The sequence below is a fragment of the Harpegnathos saltator genome, unplaced genomic scaffold (genome assembly GCF_003227715.2).
Source record: "Harpegnathos saltator strain DR-91 unplaced genomic scaffold, Hsal_v8.6 scaffold720, whole genome shotgun sequence".
NCBI classification, from domain to species: domain Eukaryota; kingdom Metazoa; phylum Arthropoda; class Insecta; order Hymenoptera; family Formicidae; genus Harpegnathos; species Harpegnathos saltator.
In genome coordinates, this window is record NW_020230561.1 from 372,740 (window position 1) to 383,352 (window position 10,613).

The following is a 10,613-nucleotide window of genomic DNA, read 5'->3' on the forward strand; positions in this document are numbered from 1 at the left end:
TATTGCAAAGGTGCGTCATGACTTTTTTGACAACCTAATAGTATGACGATCATAGTTCTGAATATTCTCCAACAAATTTTAGCCATCGCTCATTGTTTGTTATAAAGTTATTAACAAAACAGTATTCATTACATTTTTATATGATCAATTGTAAGCAAAAAATTGAAAAAAATAAGTTTCGCGCGGTATATATAGGGTGAAAGCTTATCATACAGACGAAAGTTGGAGATAGATTGGGTGTAGCCGAGAAGAAAAGTCATGTACCATAATATCAAATTGGCAATAGTTATCGAGTTATTACTATATTACTATATTACTATAGTAATTGAAACACGTGAGCCAATGAGCGTGTAGAGAGCGCTGGACGGCTCTTGTCGCTTGCGCTCGCTCGCTCGTCGTTCGCGCTCGCTCGCTCCTCGTTGCGCGCGCACGCCTCTTGTCGCTTACGGTTGCCCCTCGCCGCGCGCGCTCGCCTATCGACGCTCGTTGACTCCGCCTATACCAAATGTCTTCGTGCTTACCGCGGCCGCCCAGCGCTCTCTACGCGCTCACTGGCTCACATGTTTCAATTAATAACTCGATAACTATTGCCAATTTGACATTATGGTACATGACTTTTCTTCTCAGCTACATCCAATCTATCTCCAACTTTCGTCTGTATGATAAGCTTTCAAACACCCTATATATACTGACTGTTCTTTTTCAGTAAGAACTTAAATATAGAAATTTAAAGTTAGATCAGCCTAGTTTATGAATTACTTTCAACAATAATTTATAAAATTTATTAAGTTATTTTAATTGATAGTTTATTGATAGTTTATTTCAGTAATAGTTTGTTGAGCTTAAATTATTTTCAGTGAGTTTATTGAATTTATCGAATTATATATTTTCAATAGTTTATGGATCATTTATAAATACATTTAGTGATAGTGTTTTAGTTTATTGTATTTATTAACTCCGTTGTTGCTTCGCCTTGATTTTCTATTGAAACATATAGTTCTATATAGGTTTTTAATTTTCCATGCACAGCGAGATCTATTCCAAGCCTCGAATATAGTTACTCGAATATAGTATCGAAGTTACTTTTTCATTTTATAAAATCCTCGCCTTGCATGTGGGCCTTTATTAATTTTTTTACAATCTATTATTTTAATTATATTATATATTATTTTAATCTATTATTTTATTATTTTAATATACAAGGTGTCCGGAATGTGATCATTAATATTTTGTGTACTGGTAGATTGGGTGTGGCTGAGAAGAAAAGTCATGTACCATAATATTAAATTGGCAATAGTTATCGAGTTATTAATTGGAACATGTGACCCAATGAGTGCGTAGAGAGTGCTGGGCGGTCGCCTCTTGTCGCTTACGGTTGCCTCTCGCCGCGCGAGGTAAGCCATCTTCTTATACACAGAGCCCGTCCTGTCGCTTTCTCGTGCGCTCATTCGTTTACACATTTTAATTAATTACGGAATAAATATTGAAAAAATTGTAAAATGGCACAGGACTTTTTTAATTGTTTTAACGAGTTCTACCAGTACACAAAATATTAATGATCATATTCCGGACACCCTGTATAATAGCCTCATCAATGTAGTTAGGTGAAAGATTTAAATTACATACAAGGTGTGACAATTTAATTCCCGAAATGAACCTGTAGACACACATTCGGAATTGTACATTTGTGGCTACTGTCGCTTTCGAAATAATTCTTTTGTACATCTATATAGGGTGATCCGAAATTCCCGCATTCGGAGTACAGGACATGATACTTTATGCTAAAACAAACAACTTTTTCCTTTAGCAAAATTGCGTCCGACAAGTAGTTTTTGTAGGAGAGCGTGTTAAATTTAACGAATAATCGCTCTTGTCTATGTAACGCACAGGGCCGGTGCGCGCGCCTCGCTCGCCGTGTATCTAGTCCGTGATTAGTAATCATAAGTAGTGCCTTTGAGACGCTCATACGGTTCTGTTGTGATTAGTTTACGACATTTTAAGACTGTGTTTAAGACAATTTTAAATAATAAGAATCAATTATGAACAATACCGGGATTTGACCTGCTTTCGTATTTCTATTGCTTAAATAATGAAAAGTTAATAAAATAAGTACTGCCTTTATTTCTTACGTAATAAATGAATAAAATATTGTCTGATTGCACAATATTATCTGAAAATAAAGACAAATGTAAATAGTAATATGTTTTGCGAGCTGTGAGCGTTCTATTATTCCAAATATTGCACAATTACGTGATAATTAAATAATATCATTAAACTTAAAGAATAATTTACTGATCAAGCGTGTACATAGGAATATACATATTTGTAACAGTGATTAGAAGTAAAATATTTGAATTAACGCCTTCTAAGAGCTCTCTTTTTATTTTTTTATAATAGAAAATACAAAGAACTTATTTAAAATTCAAATTGTGTGATATACTCACGTCACGGCCTACATTTACTTATTATTGCTTATACACGTTAGCTTCTCAATACGTACTTTCCTTACATGTTTCGATTATTGCGAGAAATATTGCTATAGCCTCAATGATTTATTTTCTTAACCAACTTGACTATTGAGGCTATAGCAATATTCCTCGCAATAATCAAAACATGTAAGGAAAGTATGCATGGAAAGGCTAACGTGCATAAGCAATAATAAGTAAATGTAGGCCGTGACGTGAGTATATCACACAATTTGAATTTTAAATAAGTTCTTTGTATTTTCTATTATAAAAAAATAAAAAGAGAGCTCTTAGAAGGCGTTAATTCAAATATTTTACTTGTAATCACTGTTACAAATATGTATACTCCTATGTATACGCTTGATCAGTAAATTATTCTTTAAGTTTAATGATATTATTTAATTATCATGTAATTGTGCAATATTTGGAATAATAGAACGCTCACAGCTCACAAAACATATTACTATTTACATTTGTCTTTATTTTCAGATAATATTGTGCAATCAGACAATATTTTATTCATTTATTACGTAAGAAATAAAGGCAGTACTTATTTTATTAACTTTTCATTATTTAAGCAATACAAATACGAAAGCAGGTCAAATCCCGGTATTGTTCATAATTGATTCTTATTATTTAAAATTGTCTTAAACACAGTCTTAAAATGTCGTAAACTAATCACAACAGAACCGTATGAGCGTCTTAAAAGACACTACTTATGATTACTAATCACGGACTAGGCGAGCGAGGCGCGCGCACCGGCCCTGTGCGTTACATAGACAAGAGCGATTATTCGTTAAATTTAACACGCTCTCCTACAAAAACTACTTGTCGGGCGCAATTTTGCTAAAGGAAAAAGTTGTTTGTTTTAGCATAAAGTATCATGTCCTGTATTCCGAATGCGGGAATTTCGGATCACCCAGTATAAATGATAAATCATGTCATTATAAATGCAAGGATCTCTACAATTTTGTAAATAAGCACGTAAAATTTCAAGTTATTTGCTTATCTTCTTTTAAAAAGAACTCATAATTTCACGTAATTTATAAAATGACAAGAGTCCTCATATTCAGAACGACATACTCTATCTTTTATGATTATTACGTATTTTGTATCAAATACTCTGTATATATATTTAAATTAATAATAATATGTAAGCAATATTAATGAATAAAAAGTAATATTTTAATTGAAAAGCGATATATATTATTGATTTACGAAATAATTGTTGAAATCGGTAAGATACAATATTATTATCTACCTAAAAGAGGAATTAGAAGAGGAATCAGTGTATTTCACTACTGAAGGAGGAAGAAAAGAGAGAAAGAGAGAGGGAGTGAAGAGAGAAACAAAGAGAAAAAGAGAAAGAGAACCATTATCAGTGAACTGGTCAATGATTGAAAATGACATCTAAAGGATATTTCAATCGATAAATTGACAATTTGAAAATTCGATTTATTTACGAAATGGTGAAGAACTTTTTTATTCAAGAATAACCTAATTTACAATTATATGACGGCTATTGTGCCTAGAGAAAGGTTCAAGATTCAGGGTCCAAAATTCAATATACTCGTATCTATCGCTAGACACAATAGCCGTCATATAATTTTAGATTAAGTCATTCTGAACAAAAAAGTTCTTTATCGTTTTGCAAATAAATATGCAAATTTTCAAATTATCAATTAAAAATACCTTTAGATGTGGTCATTTTCAATCATTAATAACTTAATAACGATTGCGATTTTTGCAAAATGGTACTTGACTTTCTTTAATCTAATTAGTCTTCACAATTTTTCGTTTCCAAAAGATCCCGGACACTCTGTATACAGGGTGTCTCATAACTGTTGCAGAGTTCGTGGAGACATAGAGCGGATTAAGACAAACATAAAAGTCCAATACTGTTTTGGGAGATTCGCAATAATTATCGAGTTATTAATGACAGAAATCTGAAAAGTGGGAGCGCGCCCTGACATAGATGATTGGAGAGGCGCAGCCTCTCGGAGATTGCAGCTATTTCGATAAGAGCGCGGCCCAGTCGATCCAGCAACTGTTGCCGGTGCGCGGCGAAGGGAAAAACAACGCACCGCTCCGTGTTTTACTTCGCCGCATCTATGACTACGTTTACACGACAAGGTTAATCTGGATTAGTAACAACCGTAGTTAGTGAATTCTTCGATTCGATTGGTATATTCTTTTAGATTTAAAAATACTCTAATCGGATTCGAGACTGCACTAACTACGGTAGTTACTAAGCCGAAGTTAGAAGCTATGTAAACGTAGTCTATGTCTCGCCGCACGCCGACAATAGTTGCTACGTTAATTGGGCCACACTGTGGTCAGAGATGCTACGACGCTTCGAGATGCTTCTCCAATCATCTATTTTGGCATGCGCTCACTCGTCAGATTTCTATCATTGATAATTCGATAATTATTGCGAATCTCGCAAAACGATATGAAACTTTTATGTTTGTCTTGACTCGCTCTATGTCTCCACGAGCTCTGTAACATTAGTTATGAGACATCCTGTATACATATACAAAATGATGCAATATATTTTTTAAAGAAGATAAATTATATATATTACTTTGTTATAGTAAATATATTATTTTAATTCTTGAATTAAAAACTATTGTATGTCATACATATGCAGGGTGTCCAAAATGTCCCAAACCGATAAAATGTTTCGAAAATAAGATTTCAGAAAAAAATGTTTCCTACAAAAGTTGTATGGTTTCAAAAAAGACAAAACAACTATATAATTTTGTTTACAAATGGCGCCACTTTCGATATATTTACTGACCATTATTTTTCTTAAATAGAACTCCCAATTTTTTGTCATATCATCTTTTTCTACCAATTAATTTGAACTTTTGTCTGAAACATTTTTTTATTTGCCTAATATTTTTTGAGATATTTAAGGGAAACTCGGTAACTTTTTAATATTTAACTTATCATATCTCGCTAACTATAATATTTGTCGGAGAAAAAAATAGTACTAGATTTTGTAACTCTATTTGATCTCAAAAATATATTGTTACAATAGCGCCCTGACTTTTGTTAATTTGATGATTTTGAAATTTCCAAAAGTCGATAAGTTAACCAAAGTTAGGACATTATTGTAACAATACATTCTTGAGATATTCAAATAGAGTAAAAAAGGCTAGTACTATTTTTTCTTCCAACAAATAGTTAGCAAGATATCGTGAGTTAAATATTGAAAAAGTTACCAAGGTTTCCTTAAATATCTCAAAACATATTAGGTAAAGAAAAAAATATTTCAGACAAAAAGTTGTTAAAATTAATTGGTAAAAAGGGAAAAGATGATATACTAAAAGATGGGGGTTTCTACGAGGTGTGTGAGAAAAGTAATGAGACTGATTTTTTATCTACCAAAGTTTTTATATTTTTCAAACAACAATATTGTCCCCTTCAAAGTAGTTCCCTTCGGCAGCTATACACCGGCGGAGTCGTAGTTCCCAGTCTTGGTAGCAGCGCTGAAAGGCTTCAACTGGTAGGGCCTTTAACATGTCGGTCACATTCTTTTGAATGTTCTCCAGAGTCCCAAAATGACGTCCTTTTAAGACATTTTTCAATTTCGGGAAAAGAAAAAAGTCACAAGGACTCAGATCAGGTGAATAGGGGGACTGTGGAACAAGAAGAATGCCTCGTCGGTTTTTGAAGTTGAAGGTCTCCCTGAGCGAGGTTCATCTTCAACGTGTTCTCGGCCTTCCAAAAATGATTTGTGCCAGCGAAAAACTTGTGCTCTTGATAAGGAATGTTCTCCATAGGCCTGTTTCAACTTTTCAAAAATCACACTCGCGGATTCCCCAAGTTTAACACAAAACTTGATGGCATAACGTTACTCTAAATTCCGCTGTTCCATTCTCGTAACACACAACAAAAATACAACTTCTCTGATGGCGCTCTCAAAAATCACGTGATGGCTGTACGGAGCTGAAACTCGGACTGAGCATCTGGAAGGGATGAACACACCGGTCTACACAAGAACAACACAGTGTTGCCAGATCGCTCGCAGTGTTGTCAGTCTCATTACTTTTCTCACACACCTCGTATTTTAAAAAATTAAGTTGACTTTGACCTAACCTTGGCAACGCCACTCAAGGTCAAACTGATAAGATCAGTAAATACATCGTTTCAAACTCTATAACTATTGTCGGAACCATTTTTCTGTAAAACTTATATCTTTCGAAATTTTTAAGGGTCCTGACCTTTTTGGGATATTCTGTATATGGTAAAAAAAAAAAGTGCGATTCATCATGCTAATGACATTGACCTAGTTTACACTAATCACTTGACATGCGTATTAAATATTATATTCGTACCAAGTTGGCTTAATATAATATAAACGGTGTATTATATAATTAATATAATATAAATGGTGTATTAAATTAGTACTATACGATCATGAAGGAATATCAGACCCAAATGGCACATGTATTAATACACGCTATGGCGCTGTAAACGCTGTAGTTCAAAACCATAAAATTAACAAAAGTCAGGGCGATATTATGGCGCCGGGGAAAAATCACGCGAGCACGCTTCGAATCGAGATAAAAGTTTATTATTCCATCAGGGCAGTCGACGGCGGGGAATGATGAAGGTATACTCTGTAACAATATATTCTTGAGACCAAGTAAAGTAAAAAAGTCTAGTATCACTTTTTTTCCGATATATAGTTAGCGAGATATCGTGAATTAAATATTGGAAAGGTACCAAGTTTTCCTTAAATATCTCAAAACATGTTAGGCAAATAAAAAAATGTTTCAGACAAAAGTTGTTTATATTAATTGGTAAAAAAAGATGACAGTAAAAAATTGGTGTTTCCATTTAAGAAAATTAAGATGAGAAGTGAATATTTCGAAAATGATACCATCTGTAAGCAAAATGATATAGTTGTTTTATGTCTCTCTTGAAATAATACAATTTTTGTCTGAAACGTTTCTTAGTATTTTTCATATTTTTCAAGATTTTTGCCTGAGACATGTAAAATGGGACATCCTATATAAGTCAAAAAGATGATTTATTTTATTTTTACAATGGATAAAGTCACATAAACATATATTCATGTATTGATATCGCTCAAAAATATACTTATAAAGATAGAAATAGTAAGTAATGAAGTGTATAGTAACAAAATGAATAGTAAAATAAATTTATATTTTATGGCTGCCAAATTACAAAACAAGCAAACCATACTAACTTAATTAAAAGAGTTGAAATTGATACTATCATTATAACAATGTAGCAAACATAAAAGAAATATAATTTTAAAGTAATCAAGAAGCATTTGTGCAATGTTTAAATGTGTTAATAAGAAAATTAAATATGATCATTCTATTTCAGTTGCTAAATATGATTCAAATGATGTCATGTTTCTGCTCAGAAATATATAATTTTAACATATCGTTTTGCAATAAATCATTTTTTTATTTGTATAAGCTACCTAAGAAAATAGTTTTATTCATGCTTACAAGACCTGATAAGAGACAATTTCAGATAGATACTCATTTTGTAAAGAGATACATGTTATCACTAAACAAACAATATATTGCAGAGAATATTAATAAATCAAATTTTATTGTTAAGGTTGACAAAAATGTAGTAGAACATTGGAAATATGAACAAACATCATTGAAGAATCATAAACATTCGGAATGTTTGTGAGGGATTCTTCAGAACTTCAAACATTTTTTTAAAAAATTTTATACATGTATTTTATATAGAATTTTACACATATATTTTATAAAAAAATTGTCCAACAATGAAAGAAACACCAAAACTTTGTTAAATTTAATACAAAATGTATAAGCACTAAAATTTGACTGCTGGAAAGAATATGAAAATTTAGATATGTTTGGTTATATATATAAAACAGTTAATCATACAATAAAACTTGTTAATTCTAAAATATATGTGCACACAAATTATCGAAACATTGTAGTATGCAATACAATAATTCTTGAATCGTCATGGAATTAAAAAAGAAAATATCACCAATCATTTATGAATTTTTGTGATGAAGAAATATTATAAAGCAAAATATAGATCTATTCATTAAACCTATTCAAAATATAACAGACTTATATATTTATTATATTTATTATATAATTAAATTTTATTTAATTATATAATTTATTTTATTCATTTATTATATAATTAAATAAAAATAATGTTATATTTGTTTCCTTACTTAATCTAAGTTAAAAATACTTTTCATTTTATTCAAAATATGTTATATACTTTGCAATAATAAATATTATATAATGTTGATATTAATTACCTAGTAAACATAAAGTATCATCGATGTTACAATGTCAGCTAAATCATATGGTATGTTACATGACAGTTGCTTTATTATATAACAAAATAACAGTTTTGTAACATACCATATGATTTAGCTGACATTCTAACATCGATGATACTTTGTGTTTACTGGTTAATATTATAACTAGTTATTATTATATATATGATATAATTATATAATATCACAATACAAGATCATTTTCTTATCTATGGTAATTTTTTTAGAAACAAATATATTCATTGCTTTAACATTATTTCAGTTGATATTTAATCAGCATTAAAAAACTTTGTAGATATTTATTTGAAGATATTTGAAACCATTTCACTGAATTTCATAAAAATCCAGGAATAAGATTTAATAGAATTATATCCTTCTACAAAATTACAGGTAATGAAAAACATAAATAATAGGGTAGATGTCAGGAGAGTATTTACATATAGCATTTTTAACTAAGATTTTGATTGATTCACAATAGATTAATAATATTATAAATTGTTACAAATGAAACAGAGTTTACGACATCATTAACCATTTCTAAATCGATAAAAATCTGCTCAGAAGAAAATATTAATGATTATATCGTGTATCTAATGTTATCAAAAACAATAGATATTTTTAAAAAATATTTGTTTATGAATAACTTTTTATTAAAAATTATATTTAGCTGCAATATTTATATAATAACATAAATATTATAATAATTATATAAAAAACAATACATATTAATATGCAGAAATAAATTATAGTCTAAATAGATTAAACATCATTTTTATATTTTCTTCTAGGTTATTAAAACGTAAATCAATTAACTTGAATCATTTTTCAAATTATGTTTACATTTCTAACTTAACCTTAATTGGTGTGTAATGGTTCTAAATGTTTTTTATCAGTATGTAATCATTTATTTTATTAACCTATTCAAAACAATTATTTTAACATATACTCTACTTACGTCATTTTTAATTTATATATTTTAGCTGTTAAGTTACGATCAAATATTTACTACTAATACTGAAAATCAACAGTATGCTTAACGTAACTATAAATAAATAATATTTTGTGTGTGTGCGCGTGCACGCGCGAGTGGGTGTGTTTATATATGTGCGATCAGTTATTTAGTTTGAATATCGGAACGCAGACTGTTTTTAATTTCGTTCCTTTTATATTATAAGTCATATTATAAATCATCAGATCATATAAGTTTTTCATATTATATTATTCATTTATATTATCTGCGAATACATCATATTAAAATAAAATAAAATTATAAATTCACGCGCTACAAGTCTTATGTATATAACAAAAGATGCTATTTTTGATTTTCGATCCAGTCCAAATAACAACATAAGATAACCTTATATAATATTGAATGTGACAATGCGCCATATAGCTGTATATACCTCCAAGTGAGTTAAGACATAGTAATTTCATTGATTATTACACTAAAAGAAAAAAGAATAAATGTACCAACGCATAACTTACCTCTTTCTTCCAGCTTTCGAGTACTTCTTTCAATTTATCTTCGTCCCAGATTGATATTAATCAACTGATTATAAGTAATTTTTATTAAATGTAATTTTAAACTATATAATTATGATAATATTCGTTTCATTAATATCCACATAAAATTTATTTTAACTAGAGAGCAACAACTATAAGTGCAACACACTAGTTTAAAGAAAGCCAAACGAGTATAAGTCTTAACCTTTGACTATATAACTATGGACTGCTAACGGTGATTTTGGTCGTGTGTCAACATCTCCAGCGCCGCCAGTACTAGAGATCCTTAAACAGAGATCGACCGATGGGTGAACGATTGCTGA

General features: G+C 30.4%; 1 protein-coding gene across 1 annotated transcript in view; it reads right to left on the reverse strand.

Moving 5' to 3' along the window:
• Positions 1 to 10,460, reverse strand: part of mino (glycerol-3-phosphate acyltransferase mino) — a 59,274-nt gene extending 48,814 nt beyond the window's left edge. Inside the window, exon 1 of the mRNA XM_011142537.3 lies at positions 10,273 to 10,460. The gene's annotated coding sequence lies outside the window, so the exon portion shown is untranslated. The remainder of the gene's footprint in view (positions 1 to 10,272) is intronic.
• Between the last annotated feature and the right edge of the window lie 153 nt (positions 10,461 to 10,613).